Here is a 21,098-nt window from a genome sequence, read left to right on the forward strand (position 1 = left end):
GAAACTGACTTATTTCTCTATCCCTAGTGCATGGTATGGAATAAGTGCTTGATAAATGTTGCTTGGTTGAGTAAGTCAATATAAATACAGTAGTAGTATCACCAGTTGTCAAAGAGCAAGCTTTATATATTCAAGAGTGTTTGTTAATCAAACCTTTTCAGCCACATTTATCGCTATATGACACCAAATGAGGCAGCATTCTCACATCAGCCGCCTAACCCCTGAGCCTCTCTGAGGTGGCTATTTACAGGGCTGGCCAACAGTGATGACAGTTATATCCATTTGTCTCACAAGTGGCTGCCAGTTAGGCACCTTAAATGCCTGGAAGCATAGAAAAGGTGTCTCTTGACAGCATCAGGCTTTATTCTATCTTTAGATAAAAGTAAACTCCCTGAGATAAGTTATTTGGGCTAAATGAATATCTGGAACCGCTCATTTATTTAACTTCTCTGGATGTCTGTTCACACAACACATTCAAAGTTTATAGAGATGTCATGTTAAATAAATTTTCTGGAGCAGGAAAAGATTAGTTTTTCAAAGCTCCATATTACAAACAGTTTTATGCAACTAAGAATTTTTAATAAAACACTTCCCACTTATTCAGGGGAATTCCACTTTCTTTCATCCAAAGCCTGAGGAGACCGTGAGCAATGTCTCAGCATAGCATGCCTTACTACCCGCTGGCACTTGATATTAAAAAGGAGAGGCAGCCACAGGTGCTTTTTCTGTGGAGAGCCAGATGTCAAGAGAAGGCCACAAGGCTGGAAGAATGAGAATGCAAATGACCCAGAGGGGGCCTGAACTGATGATACTCTTTTAGACATTGCAAGCAATCATATTTTCCCAACTCCATTCTGTATTCTTATTCTAAGTTACATTCTCAAGTTTTTTCTTTACTATGTTCATAACTGAAAAACCAGTACAAGAAGAAAAAAAGAACACTTCACCATTCTCTGTATTTCTATACACTTTACAACTAAATGATTGGCTCCATTTGGTAGATGAGAAAAGTGAGGTACTAAAAAAGTCTTGAAAATCACATCCTGGGTAATTCCCAGTAGTGTGTCCCCTCCAAAATTCACGTGGACCTGGAACCTCAGAATGTGACGTCATTTGGAAATAGGGTCTTTGCAGGTGAACTTAGTTACATTCAGATGAAGTCATACTGGATTGATTACGGGGGACCCGCAATCCAATGACTGGTATCTTTACAAGAAGAGGTGAGAACACACAGACTCACAGAGAGAAGACAGTCATGTGAAGACAGAAGCAGAGATTAAAGTTATGCTGCCACAGGGCAAAGAATGACTGGAGATACCAGAAGGCGAAAGAGACAAGGAAGGCTCCCTTACAGGCTTCAGAGGGAGCACAGCTCTGCCAGCACCTTGATTTCAGACTTCTGGCCTCCAGAACTGTGAGGTTATGAATTTCTGTTCTTTTAAGCCACTAGTTTGTGAAAATTTATTAGGGCAACACTAGGAAACTAACACAAATCCTAAATAGTAGGTATCTTTATTGCTATTTCACTGATGCAGAAATCAAGAATCAAGAACATCAAGTAACTTGCACACAAAAAGTAACAAGCCATGCTTAATCCAATACCCATCTACATGGGGGAGCAAGGTTAAAAGGCGGGGGATGCATCCCAAAGAAAGGAGGTACAAGGGAATGAAGAGAAGGCTGAATTCCTCAGCCTTAGTGAAAATGAACCAGAATGGAGGTAGAGGTGCTTGAAGCATGATCTCAGGTATGGCTGGCAGATCTTTATTCCCTAAGAACCACTCCTGAGGCAGCACACAACCCACAGCAGTGGTTCAGGACCCCGAAGCTCTCAACTGACCTCACTTACAGACAGCTGTTTCTTTTTGCTTTAACTCAAAGAACAGTTTATCAATGGAATTAAACAGGTATGGCAAGAGAATGCTGAGCATAAACCACTGTCCCCAACCACTTATCTCTAGTGGCTCGTGATCTGCCATGGCTATACTCAACTTTAAAGGTGGCACTGTGGCCCATTGGCAATTTTATTTCTTCCTTTTATAAATTTTGAAGTATCTAAAACATAGTGAAAAGTATGTAGCATAATATAAATACCCATGTACCACTAGTTAGCTTCAATAATTTTTAACATGTGGCAGTTATTTCTGATTCTTGATTTTTATTTTAAACTATGTCTCCTTTTTTGATGAATATAACAAATTTCACTCTCCCCTTTGAGGCTCTAACCTACACCCTCCATGGATGTGTGTAGCCTCTTGAGTGACAACTAGTTGAGCAGATATAATGAATCTTGGTTTCAGCAAAGCATGACAAAGGTCCCCCATGATGACTTGATGGGGTAGACAAGATGACCAGAGTTAAGAGCAGGTTGAATGACAGTATCCATTGATGTGAGTTAACCAATTGGTTTCAATCCGGAAACTGTTCTTTATGAACATGCTGAAGGGCTCTTCCTTTGTCCCTGTCCTGTTTAACATTTTACCCACAACTTATATAAAGACTTAAGCAACACTGAAACTTCATTCTGTCTTGTATTGTGGTGTTTATATTCTTCTTCCTCACTATATTGTAAGCTCTGTACCTGTACCCACCCAGAACCTGGACCAAGTGTCTTGCATATAGCTGGAAGTTCAAGCAAGTCTGTTGAATTAAACTGTATCACATGAGGACAGGTTGTAGGAACTGGGAATGTGGAGCCTGGAAATGAGACAGTATCAGGGAGAAATGACAGCCGTCTACTCATATCTGAAGGATGATGAGATTTAAGCTATGTAGCTTAAATTTGAACAACTGCTGAAAGAAATAGTGAGTCAATTTCTGTCCAGTATCAGGAAGCTCTTGCTAATGATTACATCTGATAGCACAGGGAATGGGCTATTTCGAGTCCTCCCATTTATGATTACTTTCAAAAGGGTTCCTGCTCTATGTTAAAGAATAAATTGGATACTCTCTTCTGAATCCAAGATTCTATGATATTCTAAGCTTCCTAGTTTTCGGTTCTTTTTCTCAAATTACCAATTTTTATTGATATCAATACATAAAATAATGACATCTCACATATAATAGGATGATACCTGCAAAAGAGAATTACTTTATTTCTAAACTAGGGTACAATTGAATTACAGTTGTTACTCTTAAATTAGTTGGAGTCCACATAAAAACTTCCCTGATAGCCAATGCAGCACTTAACATGTAATTCACTAATATCTGAGTGGCTGAGGTCTTAATCCTATTGATTTGCAAAATGATACCCACCAAGAGACTGTAACCTAGCATCTTTCAAGAGTGTAACTGTGTCACACCCTTGAAAGCCAATGTGCTCAATGTCTTCCATTTAGCCCTGCTCCAGGCCAAGGCAGGAAGCCTGTATGCATCACATCAGCAGGCTCCTGTGTCCCTTGGTTTCCAGTAGGTTTTGGCCAAAAGTGAGGCCTGGCAAAAGATCAGAGGAAGGGTGGAGAGTGTGGTTATTTATTCCTTTGCCTCACTCCCTGATGAATACCAAAGATCTGGCCACATCCCTAGCTGAAAGTCACAGTTCCAGTAAGGCAACCTTCTCCACAGGCTGCCTCTGCCTCCGGTTTTCATAACTGCTCCCTCCCTTGGCCCTTCAGACATAGGATCAACATTGACTCTGCTGTCACTAGCCCTGGGGCACTGCACCATCCTGTGGTTTCCTTATATTAAAATGCTCTGCTCTCAACTTTGAAAGAGTCTTCTAATCTCTCCTCAAATTTCCTAATTTAGGTGTGTTGTCTGTTTCCTGCTGGAGTCCTGACTGACACAGCCAGATACCAGTCAAGATCAACAAACTGAACGGATGGGTCCCAGGGCAGAGCCAGTGAGCCCCTCCTCACCGGGAACACAGGCGGGAGTGCTGCCACCCCACAGCACAGAGCAGCCTCCGCAAGTCTCTAGCAGCGCTAGTCTAGCCATGGAAAGAAGAGCAGCAGCATCTAGACAGTTATACTAAAGATTACAGTCGATCCATTAGAAAATGAGTTTTTTAAAAAACGAACTGAGAGACAAAAGTTAGTCTTTTTTCCAAATTCAGAGGAAAATAATCTTATTCCCTCTGATGAAATTTGGACAAGAAGCCATGTGGTATGAAAAGACGGATATAACTATTTTCTGATTAATATCAGAAATGCCTCCATCTTTTAAAGCTTCAAAACTGACCACTTAAGCTTTAAGTTGCAGATACCTGCCTTCCTAGTATATGTCCAACATACAATCTGCCACTTCTTCTTGGTCCCTATTTAGCCTATTCTTTTGTGATGAGCACCTAAGACTGGTGTGGCCCCTAGAAAGTCAATATTGCAACATTACAATGCTAAAAGGAAGCAAAGAAGGAAAAGGTGCCAAAGAAGATATAGTGGAGAGCAAATCTCTTCTTCACACTCTGTCCCTTGCTCTGCTCTCATTCTCTTTCTCATTATCTCTGTTAGAACAGCAGGCAGCCCTAAGCTCAAATCCTAGTTCTGGCACTTATTACCCAATGACCTAAGACGCATTACATAGCCACTCCAGCCTTAGTTTCTTCAATCATAAAACAGAGATAATTATACCTACCTTGAGAAGTTGTTATAAAGATTAAAGGAGCTAGAATGTTTAGCAGAGGGTCTGGCACACAATTAGTGTTTAATGAATGTTAAGTATTATTATAGACAAATGTATTGGCTTGTTTTCCCCTTGAAGGTTCAAAGAGCTTTAATTTATGGAAATGTAGTACCTGAGTTGTAAGTCCATGTGAGAGATGTCAGAGGAGAGAGGAGAAAATGGTGTGATACCAAAAAAGGGCAAAACGTTGGAAAGCAGAGTCCAAGAGCAGAACAATGTAGAATGAGTGCTTACCACTGAGGGTGTGAATGCCTGAGATAGAATGAACATAGAGCACCTCACCCAGGGCAGGCACAAAGTAGAAGCTCAATTAATGGCAGCCAGGAGTATTAGTACTAAAAGAGCCCAAAAGTAGATCCTGCCCTTCTTCTCTCTCAAAAAAATAGCCCTGGGGCAATGGGAAAAGGGGTCAGGAGCCTGGAGGGCAGTGTCAGATTGAGGCCAATGGAGAGGAGCCGGCTTGCATTTGCAGGAAGTAAAAACAGGCAGATTTCATCTACTTCATCTTTCTGCTCTGAACCAACCCTGCTGAGACCCAATAATGAAAATCTTCACAGCACATTACTGAATACAGTAATGCCTTTCTGCCTCAATAATACCGCAGCCTATGCATGAGTGTAAATCATTATTCACACACGGCTAGAAGAAAACTCAGTGATTTACATTTAGGGTTTATGTTTTGTTTCCAAATGAAAACATCCATCCTGACAACAATTCTTGCACAGGTATTCCCACTTCAAGCAAATAGCTCAAGTTAGACTGTGTTCTCTTGCCTGAGACTTCTGACCTAATTCAGCTTTCCATTTTACTGGCTTTAAGAGAACCTGGTTAAAGATTTATAATCCTGTCAATTTATCCCCAGGACAAATTATATCCAGGCTACTTTAATGCCTGAAGACAACCAGTACTAGTCAGCCAAATACTTTGCTTATCTCCATTCTTAGACAACTTGGATGCTCAGCATTTTTGAGATGTCTGAGTGAAAACACCCCCTCTATCTTTTTTTTCCCTCACATTGGTTATATCCAAGATAGATAACCACTCCTAGTTACAAGAAAACAAAGGGTCTTGTGGAATGGGGTAAGATGGGCATGAGCCCTGTGCTTTTGCTGCCACCATTGGCAGGAAGCATTACTTTCCATCAAGCTGCCTCCTCATTATCTTCTCTTCAGACAATAATCCTCTTGTATAGTCAAATGATATTCAAGTCTTTGTGAAGCAGGTCCCAAAATCATACCAAATATGGAAGAGATGCATTTACAGAAGTGTGTTTTCCAGACCCTAAATTAACAGTAAGGTATTTTATATGACCTAAGTGAACCATAATTTCTTGTAGTTGAGAACATGAGCCAACACATTTCCAAGTGGAAGCAGTGACTGCAGCAAAATTCAATTTATACATAGCTCCTAAGACACATGAGGCTCATTCACAGACACTAAGCATCAGAGATTCATCCTAAAAATAAAAGAGGTTGCTATTCTGATCTCACAGATACAGTTGTGTGTTCAGCTGAAACACAGGAGACACAGTAGACAACATGGGACATGATAATAAAGAGTCACGTAGTGCTCAGTTATGCCATCTGTACAACAAAGTTGAGTGCACAGAGTCACTGGTGATAAGCCCTAGTAAAAAAAAAAAAATCATTAAGCACATCGACAATAACAGTCTAATGCAATTAAAAATGGTTTTTATTACTTCAACCCACCTGCCATTCTATCCACGATGGTTCTCCAAAGCAATGTTTTAAGTGAGAAGCGCTTTTTCCATAGCTTCCCAATAAGAAAATAAAATGCTTTTGAAAAATCTGATAGCTTCCCCCATTAAGATTTATTGGTTCTCATCACTAACCAGTAAGCACAGTCTTAACATTCTGCCCCTTACACAAAGATAAGACTGGGTAAGAATGAGTAGTAATGAAGTATGCAACTAGAGTCAAAATATCCCTACGAAAGGTATCATTGCAAGAGTTATATTACTTTTCAGTTTCAATTCTAAGATGTTTCCTGTGTTCAAAAGACAAGAGAGCTCTTGGGGATGGGAGTGTGGGAGCTTCCAAATGATTATAAAGGATGGAAGATATTAAGGGCAAGGAGACTGAAAGAGAGGGAAAAGTCCTGGGAATAAAGAGAGTCTGGACCCCACTTTTCCACGGCATCTCTATGAGGTAACAAGACACCCTATCTAGAGAAGAATGGCTCCCTGGTCACGGTACCTGAGGCAGAGGATACTATGGACCATCCTGGGATAGATGCCAGTGCTTCAAGGGTGGAGCAAAAGCAGCAGAGGGTTCCTAAACCAAAGGATCTTGGGGAGAGTGCAAAGAGGTTGAAGATATCTCCTGGCAACTTATTTGGACTCAAGACAGAGATGAATCACTTCCTTGAAAACTTGGAAAAAACTGGCAGTGTGTCAGATCTCAGACTGTGACAAGATCCCAAGAAGATGAAGGGACACATCAGGAAGACAGGGTATTTTTCTGCCCATCTGACAGCACAGAGATGCAACATTAGAAGTTGATTAAAGTTATAAAACACAAAGTCAGTGTTTCGATCACTCCTGAGTAGTGGACGAAGATTTGCACACAGCTTCTAAATTAACCTTCCACAAAGTACCTTTCTTTATTGGGTGTCATGAATAAAATACTGCTGCCAACACAAAGACCACAAAGGCAGTATTTTTATCATATGGTCACATCTAACTTCCATCCAAAATGATGACACTCTGAGAAAAAGTACAGTTTTAAAATATAAAGGGACCCCAAAGCTTTTTAATAGAGAACTTCACAAACTATCTCAATAGTCTAATGTTCTTCAGACTAATAAGTTAAAACAGGAGATTTTTTAAATGGTGATATTAAACATAACTTTTCTTCGAGGATTCTATTCAATTAAAACAAATAACTACATGTAGCAGATGACAACCACAAACAGAAGGACAAGGAATGTGCAGACTGGATAGGCCTAACCCACCAAGCAGATGAAGATACCATAGGGGAAAACAGTCAGGTGAAATTCAGAGGAAGGATGAAGTAGGGGAGAGAAGGAGAAAGAGAAAGGGCACACAAGAGTACTTAAATGAGGAGTCCATAAATTAAGGCCCATCTCAAATGCTGGAGGAGCTGCATTTATAATGTGCCTTGAACAGTAAGGTTTTAAAGGGTAAAGATAGAAGGAGCTATTCTGGACTCAGGGAAAGACATGAAAAAGGAGTGGCCATGATACAGCATAGAGAATTTCGCAGGGTGAGTATAGATGGGGTGGGGCTGAACTATAGAAGTCTTAAAGGGCCAGGTCGAGGAGGCAGCATTTAATTTGGTAGGAAACAGCCATAGAAGTATGTGAGCTGGAAAGAAGCAAAATTGAAGTTAGTCCTTGAGAAAACTTAAGAGGCTATGATGATGTACTGGAGAGAGCAACCAGTAGCAGATGTCAAAATGTGACATCAATATGCTAGGAAAAATGGCTTGAGTACAGCAGTGATCCTGGCTTGGTTAGGGTGCTAAGAGAAACTACAAAGGGAGTCCCTGTGGACTGAATGTGGCAAAAAGTGGGAGAGTTAAGATAACTTCAACTTCAAAATATTTCGTTGAGTAAAAAAAAGCAAGTTGCTCAATTCTAAGCATAGTATATCTATATAAAAGAAAATCATTACTGTTGCATGGGTTGTACAGCACATACAGAACACATAAAGAGGCAATAGAGAACAGCGATTAAGTGACTCTGGACAGAGTACCTGGGTTCAAATTCCAGTTCTGGCAATTACCAGCTCTGTGGCCCTGGACAAATCATTTAACCGTCCTGGGAGGCAGAATTGCATACAAAAAGCAGAGATGTGGAGTTGCAGTTGTGTAAGAATTTTTTTTCAATAAAATTTTGTTTGCCAGCAGTGAGGGTCCAACTGGGGTTAAATTTCATGGTTTTAAGTTGTCAAAATCAGAACAGAAAGAAGGCCATGTAGGTTTAAGCTGATTGATGGTAGGCAAAGTAAAGGGCCACGGGAAGATTCCTGATCCCTACAGTGGTAGCTGGCTCACTCTAAACTTGCATGTGACTAAGGCTGATAGACAGGAAAGTAAAGACAGATGATAAAAACGAAAAAAGAGAACTGAGAGAAAGTGAGTGGACTGGGGCACGGGAAGCCAAAATGAGGACAAAGAACAGTTCAACAGCAGAAAGGGAGGAAGGTGACCTGAGAGAGGAATTCAAAAGTAGAGTGATTTCAACTGATGATGCACTATGGCTATGGAGTAGGACCACCAGCGGAATGAGGAAGGAGTCCTCAAGAGGAGCATATTAAGAATGGTTCAAATGGCATCAGAGAGTTGATCATACAGCTTTTCTTCTCATCTCTCTAAACATCAATTATCACTATTAAAAAAAAATAGTAACAATAGAGAGAGGGGGCTGAATGCAAACTGACCTCATGACATTTCTCAGAAGTTTAATCTTTGGTGAAATCCTCAGAATGAGTTTTTTCTTTCCTTTTCTAGTTCATTTATTCAACAGATAATTACTGTGCAAAGAACTGTACTATCTGTGGGGGATGTAGATCTAATCTATGGCTGCAGCCCTTAAGGGGGTTTACAACCTATCAGAGAGTATGAGAAAATAATTAATAATTTTACAGGAGCTAATTAACAAGACAACAGGTGATGTTACAAGGCAATATGAAGTGAAGTGACAAATAAATGATATGTGCTTACGAAGGAGAAATACACTGTTGGTTGTTGGCTATTCTTTCATCCAGTCATTTAACAAAGATTTTTTGAGCACTAATTATTTGCCAGGTACTGTGCTAGCCATATAATGGTGAACAAACAGACACAGACCCAGCCCTGAGCTTAGAGGAAGAATATAGATAGTAAACAAATATACAAATAATGGAGAAATACACACTGTGATTAAGAGCTAGAAGGAAAAGAATGAGATGCTTCAAAACAGAAAGACAATACAATGGAGGAATCCTGGCATTACAAAACACCTTAAGAAAGCACATGGCAATATTTTATTGTGTTATATTAATTAATCACATTGTATGTGCAAGACTTTACTAACTCTACATTAATTAGCTCTAATCTTCAAAATGAGTCTTATTTAAATCAACATTATCATCTCATCTCTATTTTATGAACAAGTAAACCAGAGCTTAGAGAAGTTAATTAACTTTTACAAGGTCACAGGTAGTAAATGGTAGGGACAGAATTCAAGGTGAGATCTGTACAACTCCTGAGTCTCGTCCTCTTTCCACTATGCCACACTGACTCTCAACTCAGATGGCGTCTAAAGTTACTCTTGTATTTGTGAAAATAAATCTCTGAAAAAAACTTTTTAATATTAATATAACAATTGCTATTACATTAAAAAAAAAGTGCCTTTATGTTACAATAGGCATGCTCTTTTCATAAAAGAACATTCTTTACACCTGTGTTGATAAGTTTGCCAACAACTCATTTGGAGAACTTGATAATAGCTAATAATCATAATAACTAAATACAATAACTAGAGTTTAATGCGCACCTACTATGTGCTACATATTATGGTTAGTGATGTCAGGCATATCCATATTCCATCCTTGTAGCAACCCTGTGAGGTGGGCATTACTGTTCCCATTTGAGAGATGGTATCTAATCCTGAGAAATTAAGCAACTACACTGGATAAGTGGTAGAGGAGAGAGTTGAGCTCCAAAACAGTACACTAACAATGTCATTCCCTGCACCAATCCATGAGTTCCATCAGCCACAATTAGCTCTGTTGTAGGGAGAAGAAACAGAAATAAAACAATTTGCCGAAGGTAACATGGCTAGTGAAAAGTAGACCCGGTTGGGGAAACTATAATTCCTGGCTCCCCGTTCACTTCCTGACAGTAACACTACTTGGGCAAAAATGAAAAATGTATGATAATTGAAAAAAATTACTTAAGTCATTCCTGAATGGCTCAAGTGATTGTACTAAAAAAATACAGGCAGCCTACACTTTACAACTCTCTTGTTAGACCTGTTGGACTTTCAAAACTCTTCTTGTAGTACATGCTGCAGTCCCAACCAGGATCATAATTTACATCTAAATTTCCTAGTGAAGAGCTGCCAACTTTAGTAAATTGACACTGCCTGTTTCTTCTTTTATTGTCTTGCCAGACATCTTGCACACAAAGCACCTTCACAAAATCCAACAAGGTTCAAAATTAGCCAGACATAATGGCCCCAGGGAAAAAGCATCTCTAAGAATCTTTTAGCACCTGCCTAGCCCCTTTATCAAGAGTTGGTTCAATAGCTAAAGGATTTCAGCATGTACCAGATGAAATGTTCAGGAAACACTCCTATCCACACTCTCCTATGAGAAAAAATGATCAGAGGTGAATGAAAAAAGTAGGACAGCAGTCATAATAGTTTAAGAAAAACTAAAATTGCCCCCATTAGAGAGCCAATATGGGATAAGCCTCAGACAAAAAATCCAACATGCTCATAAAATGAAAAAATGTAGTGGGCAGTAATAAATATGGTACTTTGTACATTTTGACCGTGCCTATTCAAGAAAAAGAGAATTTAGGTTTCAGATTAGATTTGTATTTGCCAAACCATCTTGTGTGAATACGATAGGAGAAATAAGCAAAATGCTATGAAAAAACATTTTCGTCCTCTCCGGTAAACCCAGCCTTCTTTAAGGAGTGGCTAAGGGAAAGGAACATTCAGACATTGTCATCTGTCTGAGTGAGCACTGCAGGACAGATGCAGAGGACAAGGAGAAGTCCAGCATGCTATGCTTTTGATGGGAGTTTGACTGATGAACTCTACGTGGTGTGTTACTCTATGTTTACTCATCAAGGAGCTGCTTATCAGACACTTCATGTGGGCGAAGGTCAGTGTTATACATTTTAAAAAAGTTGGAGACCCATAAACAGTTGGCTTGGGAGGACAACACATGCAAATAGTTATCACTAACTTTTTGAACTAATACAGCCTTAATTGACTATATAAGTAAGCAAAACCCACAATGATTAGAATTGCCTCAAAGAATCATGATACATCTTGAAAGTAAAACACATAAGAAACACATAATGTAGCATATCCACGAGCACCAAGTACACCACTACATCCTGAGTTTATGAGTGCTAAATGAACATATTTTAAAGGTATCCGTCAAGTGTCCACCAAGAGGAGTGGATGTTCTCATACTTCAATGACTACCCACTGCATCAACTTGCTTATCTTAAGTATAGCATGGTGGTTAACAGCATAGGCTCAGATTGCCTGGTTTAAAGCCCTGCTAAGTCACTTTCTCGCCACATGACCTTGGGTAAATTACTTACACAATTTGTGTCTTGGTTTTCTTATCTGTAAAATAAGGAAATAAACAGTACCTAATGCATGTGGGTTTTGTAACACTTAAAAGAGTTATTAATTACACCTAAGGTTTTGAAAAAAAAGCTTAATGCACAGTATCAGTTAATGCTACTTATAATAATGATGATCTTTATTATTAACTGTAATAATTCTCACCAGTATTGTTATAACTCTCTAGAGCAGAGCTGCCCACCCACGCCAGATTGCCCCACCTTACTCTGAACTAATAGAGAAAAAAAGAATGTTCTATCTTGTTCGAGTCCCTAAATAGTGGGGTTTCTATGATACATTAATTTAGCCCCTACCACAAAATAGGTTTATTACATTGTATAATAATCATTCTATCCCATGAGACTGCATGCTTCCTGAAGCAGGAATAGTCTTATTCAGCTCTGAGTTCAGCAATGAGCTCACCAATTGCAGATGGAATAGAGTCCATAAGTATTTGCTGAACTCAACTTTCTATGAAGATTAATGTCTGTGAACAAAGAAAATAATCTACAAAGCTCTTTAATTATGCTTTAGCTAGCTCGATTTTACAAGTTAAGGTATAATTTGTTGTATTAATTGAAGTAGACTATACTGATAAACAGATCCACTATGTATTGTGCAAAACACAATAGAATTTCATGTCTTGCTCAGTTAATAATCCAGAGCAGATGCTCAAGTTTGAAAGAAGTGTTCTGCTCCAGGCGATCATTTAGGAACACAAGGTGACAGCAGCCAAAGTCACCCTGGGTGTGGACAAACAGTCAGAAACTGGAAACCCTATGAGGAAACACCTGTTGGAGGTTTTATGGAACAAGCTGGGAGGCGGCACATGATTTTCCACTCACATATCATGAGCTAGAACTTAGTCAAATGATATGCCTTACTGCAAAAGAGGCTGGGAGATGTATATAAATATAAGGGGTGATCAAAAGGAAGGAAGTCTGATTAGTCTGGATCTAACAAATATCACCTCATCTTTCAAGGCTTAGTAGACAACTTCAGCCCAAATTTGCCTCTTGCTTTTCTGTGTCCTGTAGCTCTTACGAGTCCCTATCCAAAACAAAAAGAAAAGAAAAAAGGTCTCGAAATGTTTTCTATTTTAATATATGACCCTTATTTGCTTAACCACGTTGCCAAATCCTCAAGGGCATCTTTTACTTACCTTCCTCTGAAAAGTAAAAATGGCTTTATAAAATGCCTTAAATATAATGGTGCTATTTTTTTATTTTTTATTTTTATTTTCTGTATTTCTTTCAATGCCTAAGCATAGTTGTAGATATTTAAATAACCAATTAGATCACTTACAGATTTAACAAAAAGTTAAGGCTAGAGGGGTCTGCAGTCAATTAATTGCAAATGAAGCTATAATTCTTTGCCACTCCCTGTTTCCACACTCTTTCAATGAGACTTTGGAGTCCATTTCCCCAGCCCTTGAATGTAGTTTGGCCTTGAGATTTGCTTCAGCCCACAGAATGTGTGATGAAATTAACAGTCTTCGAGAAGCTTCATGTGTATCTGTTCACACTCTTAGGATACATGCTTTGGTCAAGAGAATGAGCCCAGAGTAGCATGCTGGTAGATGAGAAATAGATGACACTAATCTTGTTGCCCAAACATCATCCAGCCATAGGCAAGAGGCCACTCCAGAGGACCCAGCCCTAGTAAACCCACTAGCTAACTGCAGAAGCATGAGCAAGCCTAATCAAAATCAGCAAGCCTGGTCTAGGTTAGCAGGACTACCCAGATGACCCATAGATGCCTCCAGAGTAATAATATATATCTATTGTTTTAAGACACTGATGTTTTGGGGTGATCTGTTATACAACAATAACTACTTAATGCAGACCTTTAATTTTTATCTACCACAGACTTTCATTCTACTGATTAGTAAACAGAAGACTTCAGAAGAAAAGTGACAAAACTAGACTCTAGCAAAGCTAGGATTAGAGCTCAAGTCTTCTAATTTAACAGTTTGATGTGTTTTCCATGAAATCATCTTGTGTCACTTCTAAGGTCTTTGGAGTTTCTAAAATCAACATAAACTTTAGAGTCCAATAAAGTACTGTAAAGTACTATAAAAAAGCAAAATACCCTACTATATGCTAGAGACATTGATTAAGTATTTTTTAAACTTTTAGTTTGTCAATAGAAAGGTCACTGGGTGAGCTTTATCATGCCTTTATTTCAGAGAACTCTGATTTTTACCTGGACATTAACCATTCCAAAATGCAGGAGGATGGCTAGATTCCAGCATAATAAATGCTCATTAATCTTTAGAGTATCTAGAGAATTACTCTAGAATTTGCCTTTTTAATTTGTATTCTGACTTAAAGGACTAAAGGCTAGAAGGGCAGAAACCTTGACTTTTTAAAATTAGTATATTCCCATGGCCTAGCACTGGACCTTGATAAATGAATAACTGGATTTCAAGCAGAGTCTGAGCTTCAGAGAACTTAAGGAAGAGATTCAAGAAGTTAGGACTTTTGAGAAAGAATGTTGGACTGGCTTTAAGCTGATGAAATAGGAAAATAAGATGTTACTTTATTAAAGACCTACATGAAAAAGCAGATAAGAAAAATGAGGGAAATATGAGGAAGCTTTTTAAAGGAAAAAAAAGATATTAACTGTTGTACCCATGTTTAAACACAACTTCATTAAAATACTCAACTTTCTTATAGTAAAAATTGGGATTTTAAATAGCCTTTAGATTCCTTTTATGGAAAAGTTGTTATATAGTAATAACTTACATTTATGTAAGGCATTATCTCAGGGTTTTTTCCCTTTATAATAATTTTAGTGCTTTACATAAGTCCTAAATTTACACTGGCATTTTAATAAAATTAAAGCCTTCCTAAATCTCTTCTTAGATCTTTCTTAACATTTCGTGAAATTGTAAAAAGATTAATTTTATTAATTGATTATAAATATAGCTTCCATTCCTTATATTTTTTAAGCTATACAATTCAAAATTTTTACTACTCTAAAGCACTATGAGTTACAAACACACCACTTTAAAAATATTCCTTTTATAATGTTTCAGGAATCACATACTGCCCCACCCTCTCCAATGGAAAATGCTGAGAATGTCCTGCAAAGGTGTTCCTGCCTGCCCAAAATCAAGCTATTTGTTCTGCAATATCCTATTGCAGACCATTGACTTAATATTTGTCCTTAGGAACTCTGACTTGAATCCTCTCCCTTGCCCCTCTTGCTTTCTGTGCCCAGTGCAGCAACCTACATCTGTCTCTAGCCTCTTGGAACCCAACCCTTGTTCCAGCCAGGTGGCTAGTGCAACCCCCTTATCCAGATGGGTAGCATGGGAGGTTGGAAAAGCAGAGCAAAAACTTCTTTCTGCTGCTATCTTTGTCAGATACAACCATGTACAACTCCTTTCATGTCCCTGCACCAAAAGAAGGAAAATAAATTAGAACTCTTCACACTACCCAGAGTGGAGTGGAAAGAGAGGAGGAAAAAAGCCTAATAGGTCAGTGCAAAGAGAAAGGCAGAATATTATTTTTGTCAATAATGGAGCTACAGAAGTCACATATCACATTGTGACTTGGGACTAATTTTTCCAAAGAAGCAATAAGAGACAGCAGCACTAGAGATCAGCCCAGTATGGGTCCAAAGATTTGTGGACTAGAATGAAAACTTAACCTTCATTATCGTAATTTAAAATATTGTTCTCTTGGCAAGGGCGGAAGAAGAAGATGATGGTTTGCATTCTGAGTACCAAATAACTTTTACAAAGTGCTCACAACTTAGAAATCAGGTCCAAATTATGACCTCCACTGATAAAACCATTATAAATATTACTATTCTTAGAATAAGTAGGTAACTCAATTAATTGGTCCTGGGAATGTGTGAAATTTTTGACCATAAAATTTAATTAAAAGTTTTTTTAAAAAATAATACTGAGAAATATTATGTAAATTTTTGTAACAATAGAAAGAAAAAGACAAAATTTTCAAAGAATGAGAAATATGTAATTTATGTACAATAATTTATGTATGTGAAGGTGTACAAATATCTATACAAATAAGTCTATGCACACAAATTTACTCATCAAAAGAGATGAATAAAAACAGAATGAGAAAATGTGAATAAAATGCTTTTTATAAGAATCGAACAATGTTCCAAGAGTCTCCATTAAAAGAGCGTTATCTTTACTACCTTATCAGGTTTGGGTATGCTTTTCTAGAGACCGACAGTAAGCGGAATGGTGACACTAGTGCATCATCTGCCCGTTGCTTCTTGCTCAATGCCACTTCAAATCCCAGGGCCCCTTAGCTCACATGCTCAGTCCTAGAAAAAGTTAGAGGAGGAGAGGAGCTCATCCCACAAATTGTTTTCTAGCAATTAACTACAAAAACAACTGGACTACTTCTCGAACTTTTCTTTCTTAGGTAATTCTATTTTCTTATTTCCCCAATAAAGAATGGTTTACATTGACAGAGAAAAGAACTAAAAGCACATCTAACAACACACCTCTCCTTCAGGTAAAGCAGCTTCAAACTTCAGAATCAACCAGCTCCTGAAAAACTCTTCTGCCTGATAGCTCAGAAGAAATAACTTGGGTTTCCAAAGTTATCAGATAAAAGCAAAACATTTCACCAAACAGGCAGTGACAGAAGTGGAATAAATGTAACAACAATGGCAATGACCGCCAGACAAAATTTACAAGACCCTCTACACTGAAAACCCTGCAGCTGAGATAGATTTGTGTTTTTGCAATCATTTTAAAGGACATTTTCCTCATATGTAACCCATCACACTCAATCTTCATTTACAACCGTGAAATATTGCTTTCCGTTTCCTTAGAAAGGACAGTGCTCAGTAATATTGGCTTCCTGTGGTGCCAGAAAACAACAGTTTTGAATCCAAAGAAATAGTTTTTGTGGTACCATTTCTATCTCTTCCCACTTTTCTCTGGGAGAATGAGCAATAAGATGGAAGGACATAATCATAAATTTCTGTTGATGCAGATCACCAGCCCAAGTTAGTGCTATGTCCCATATACGCTGATTAAAAACTTTTTTCTTGTAGATTACTTTTAGGCATAGAAGTAAAACCTGATTTTCCTCCTCCTAGCAAAAAGTCAAAGTTGATATCAAGAAAAATAATGTTAAAATTACAGGGCCAGAACACATTAAGAACAAAGTTTATTTCCATATCGACAAATCAGTAGTTTGCATATCTCTTGACCAAAACTTGATACTTAGGCTTTTCTGTGTTTGATTACCAAGGCTTGGAAAACGAGTGGAAATGTGAATTGGAAAATGGATGACTAAATTTATCTTCATTAAATTTAGGGAAGATAAAGTCTTTTCAGCATCTTTCTACCAATAGTCTCAATTATCACTACAAAACTTTTACCTTGTTTTACCTTACACAGTAGATATCAAAGAGAAGTCTCCATGTTCTGCATATCAAGATTGATGATTCTAGGTGCAGTTTTAAAAGTCGAAATTTAGTACGAGAACATTTTCTAGGGCAGAGTTTTGCAGCTTACTCCTGACAAATGATGTAGAGATGCCCAAAATACTCCCAATATTGCACCAAGATTTTTTTAGGCAAGAAATAAGTTGTAATAAAGTAAATAAGATAATACTGAAGACTCTTAACCAGAAGTAACAACAATAGGTAATATTTATTGAGTTCTTATTCTTAGCCCGCTGGCCTGTCTAGGTTAATTTACTCATCAAAATCACCTAAGATGAGTACTATAATGATTCCCACATTGCAGGTGAGAAGATCAAGGCATAGAGAAGCTCTGGTTCATGCAGGTCACACAGGTTATATGCAAGCGTGAGAATTCAAATCCAGACCATCTTAATCTAAAAACCACATTTTGTAATGTAAAATAATAGAATGTATTTATGTATACTGGCTCACTTACTAATATAAGCTATGGATTAGAGATCTGGAAAAGATAAATTCTCACCAAAAAGAAAAAAACAATTATTTCTTTTAATTAGAATAATTATATTCCTTTGCTTACAGAACTTTTTTTGTTAGATCTTTAAATGGTTTATGCTTGTATCTGGGTAACAAAATAAGCCATTGGAAGATATTAGAAATGATGCTGTATAAAAAAATAAAATAAAATATTTTAATTCAAAGAAACAAACCCTACTTTATTGTTTTTACGTTACAATATGCAGGAGTTTAATATTATTAATATCCTAGAATTATCAAAACTTTTTAAATGTCATCATTTTGTCTATCTTTGATTTAGTGATTAGTTAAGAATAGCATAACCCAATGCCTGATAAGCAATGGAAGTAGCCAGTGCCTCAGGAAACAGCGTTGTGGAGCAACAACGAACTCAAGTGCACATGCCCCACCTAATGAGCAAGACTTCTAAACACATCAGATGATTGCTGCCGTAGGAATATGGGGCTAATGTTCCCCAACTTTCCAATTGTTCAAGAGAAGTTAGAAAGTCAGACTTTCCTAAGAAATTTCCATATTTGATATTTTGTCGATTGACTCAACTTTTTAAAAATACTATAGAGACAAATAAAACATCTCTATGAGCTGTATTTGACATATTTGACTTACAGTCCTTTAGGCTATGACTCATGGGACTGTTGTACTCTTACTGAGGGAAACATTTAAAACATATTTCTTTTTCTTGTTCAGTGGAGATACGGACACATTACTAAGGCTTTCTTCATCTATCCTTGCTTTCTTCCTTATTAAAAATTTAAATTAAAAACTAAATTAAAATTAAAAATTAAAAACTATAAAATCACAAATGACAAGCACTATAAATAAATGGTAATGGCCACACTGATTAATAGTAATAGATACCTGCTCTAAGTTGTAGAGTAAATAAGACAGGTTGGAGATTATATGCAGTCCCTAGAGCATCCTTTCTCTTCCACGGAGGTGGGGGAAACACTTTAAACTATGAATGAGAGTAATAATATAGGAATAATCATGAATGAATTGTTTCTAAATTATTTTTAAATGTAAATCATACAAAAAAATGGAATATTAATCATTACTGTAAACTTATAAAGCCACAATGCACAGCATTCAGAACAATGTCACAACTAAAACACCTAGCCCAAACAGAACTTCCATTTTCCCTTGCATCTCTCACAATCGTTTAAAGGAGTTCCAGAATAGAGACCATGGCAACATGAAAGCTCTGTCTTACATTATTCTCAAATAATACGCAACTCACAAGACCCACTCAATGCCAACTGCAGAAAACTCTTTTGCTTATCCACACCATTACACCTCTTCTATCTGCTTTTCTAGGTTACTTCTCTCTGAACCGATCAGGCCCAACCACCATACTTTCATTACATCAAGTTTCTCTTCCAAGGAAACCAGAAAGATGTTAGTTTGTGTTCCAACATACTTGTTTTTCCTCTCAAACATTCATTCATTGAGTTTTGTGCTTTTTCTCAGAAAGCAGATATTTGGATAGTGTGAACACCCACACACTGGTAAGTTTTGCCCCATCACACTAGCATCATGTGTATGTGACACACTGCACTGCTGACCAAATGCTATGACGTGAGATTGAGAAGCGCTGCCCAAGAGGGCAGAGAGCTCCCGCTACTGTAGGGTTTAAAGGGTATAGTTAAACTATCCCAGGCAATGTCTACTGATCCTAATCACTGTGTGTAGTTTCTCTTCATCACCACTGGATGCCGAAGGCCAAAACACAGTGATCATAACTTTAGCATCATATCAACACAACAGCCATTCTTCGGTAAGAGATTTTTAAAAGTGAAACAGTAATGGCATAACTAAATAAAGAAGAGATTCCAATAACCAGCCTAATTTGAGAAATGAGGTTATGTAAAGTACAATAAACAAAAACTTAGTTTCGCTACAAAGAACCAAGATCAAAAAAAAAAAAAAAAAAAAACCCAAGTGCATTTGTCTTGAGCACATTATTTACTGCAGCAAGCCTAAAAACATAACACTTGATTTGTTTTCAAGGTGAAATGGAAATATTTTGCCAATTGACTACAATGTACCCATGAAGACTTAATTCATTGCATGTGACAAGTACAATGCTGGTGATCACTCTTTTCACTCAACAGAGCTCAAAGCAGACACTTCCACAGAGTGATCAGAGCAGAGAACCACTGGAAGGGCCACTCTAAAAGAATCTGCTGGGACTCAGAGTTTAGAAAACAGAGAGCATGGGTGTCCTGAACTGATGGCAGCAGCAGAGGTGAACACTGTTCTGCCGACACCGGGAGTAGATCTTCCACATCATCCCCAGGAGCTAAAGCAGGGAGTTGCCACAGTGGTGCCCTAATGAGAAAATGGTTGAGCTAAAACTACATTTGTCCCAGGCCCCAAAAGTGATTGTTAGACATTTCGCGAATGATGTAATATTTAGAATCAGTTGATTCAATTCAGTCATCTGAAAAGCATCCTTGAAACAGAGGTCATTTTTTAGATGACCAAAACTATCTGGGGACAGTGTCTTATTTAGGTAATGGGAAAACAACTGCTTCTTTAGAGAATTTTACACATAAACCAAATGCAAGTATCCATGAAAAAAAATCACCCCCATGGACTAGGTGGGCATCATTGTTTCCTATGGTTAGCAGAGCTTGGCTCTGGTCTCCAGTGATATTCACAAAATGAAGCAGATGGAAGCAAATTGTGTTAATTGGCTTTTCCCATTACTAGCCCTGCTAAAGATCCTGAAAAAAAAAAAGAAATTTGAGTTTTAAGCCATCACTATAGATTTTGTCAAAGGGGTAGACAATGGACATCAAAAAAAGATAAGGACTTTGGGTTCAAAGAACACACAAGTTCAGATATTGAAATAAAAGCTTGATAAATGTTTTAAACTTGCTAAGCTCAGACATGAACCTGAGAAATTATTCATGAACTTCTATCAGTTCTCAATTAAGTCCCAACCCACATAAAGAGAGTCTGCCACTTCCGCCCATTGAATCCTGTCAGTAAACAATTATTTAGAATCAAGCTTTAACTAAGATTCCAAGATTCCAGGAACAGCTGAAGGCAAAGGAACCATGGACTCTATTTTAGAACTGGTCAGCCAGCAACAGCATAATGAGCACAAAGGGAGAGATCACTACATGAAAGAATTACGTTGTTTGCTGTTTTTTGTGTATTTTTTTTAAAACTCTAGCTGC

General features: G+C 37.8%; 1 protein-coding gene across 4 annotated transcripts in view; it reads right to left on the reverse strand.

Annotated features, from left to right (window-relative positions):
- Nucleotides 1-21,098, reverse strand: part of FRAS1 (Fraser extracellular matrix complex subunit 1) — a 404,163-nt gene that overhangs the window by 299,251 nt on the left and 83,814 nt on the right. The gene's annotated exons all lie outside the window — the stretch shown is intronic.

Source organism: Rousettus aegyptiacus, unplaced genomic scaffold (genome assembly GCF_014176215.1).
Source record: "Rousettus aegyptiacus isolate mRouAeg1 unplaced genomic scaffold, mRouAeg1.p scaffold_m13_p_10, whole genome shotgun sequence".
Classification (NCBI taxonomy): domain Eukaryota; kingdom Metazoa; phylum Chordata; class Mammalia; order Chiroptera; family Pteropodidae; genus Rousettus; species Rousettus aegyptiacus.